Genomic DNA, 1,227 nt, shown 5'->3' with positions numbered 1-1,227 from the left:
CATTAAGAGAATGTAACTATCTATCCTAACCACTTTGAATACACTAATACAAAATGGACATTCATCTGTATCCCCTTTTTTGTTAAGTTCCGTTATTTGAATATTATAGGTGTGTAAACTCAGCAAAATATTCTAAAAGAGTTCACTATCCCATAATACTATTGGGTCTTCTGCTTCACTGGCAATGTCAGAAATTGTTGACCTGAGTTCCCTACAGCTCTATATAACAGCATGGCTTTATTTCTTATATATCATTTTTATACTTTTCTGGTGGATGGTTAAGACCAAGGTAAAGCAGGACCTATGCAACAAGAGTTGTAGCAAAGAGAATATTCTAAGAATATTATACCTGTAAGCAATTTAATTTAGTTACATTTAAAAAATATTTATTTATTTATTACTGTGTCTTGCTATGCAGCTCAGACTTGTGGTGATCCTCCTGTTTAGCCTCCCCAGCGCTGGGCTTATAGGCGTGTGCCACCTCGGAGCTGGCCAGGCACGGCATGTGGTACCAGAGATCAAACCTTTGTTCTTGGGCATGCCAAGCAGGTGCTAAGCCCATCGAGCTGTCTCCTTGGCTCAAGTTTAATTACATTTTGAGAACTTATGTGGTATCATAGCTGTTAATGTCAATCATCAATATTTTTATGTAGAGATTTTGAATTTTGTTGGGTTTTTCAATTAAGATTGTTTGCACCCATAAGTTAGGTGCCCGAAATTAGTTACAAGGCTCTCAGCAGGAGTTGAAAAAGTTAGAAAACTGATTGTTTCTTCATTTACTTTAGCATTGACCATATGAGAATCAAAATGTTAAAAAAAAAAAAAATAGCAGCAGAAACTCAGGTCTCCTGGGAACAGCTATGACTTGGGATTTTGTACTCAAAAAAGTTTGATTCAAAATCCTGATTTGACTGGGGACCCTCACACAACCTTGAAAAGTCTTTTTTTTTTTTTTTATAACCAACAATGTTCCAAGGTTGTTGCAATAACATGTATTGCTGGAAAGAGGACATGTAAGATATGAGTGGAATTTTGCTGATAACATTTAATGTGCTGAGGGCCAGCCAATTAGCTCAGCGGATTAAAGCCCCTGCAAGCAGGGTCAGGTTCCAGGGATTCGGTCTACGGGTCTGCCATGCCGGCCCCGCCCCCAGGGCGCGCTGAGACAGCAATTGAGACTGGGTGTGGTGGCGTGGGCCTGTAATCGCAGCTCTTGGGAGGCTGTAA

This window comes from Octodon degus, unplaced genomic scaffold (assembly GCF_000260255.1).
Source record: "Octodon degus isolate 3935 unplaced genomic scaffold, OctDeg1.0 scaffold00145, whole genome shotgun sequence".
Taxonomy (NCBI): domain Eukaryota; kingdom Metazoa; phylum Chordata; class Mammalia; order Rodentia; family Octodontidae; genus Octodon; species Octodon degus.
Note: the sequence above shows the minus strand (reverse complement) of the source record.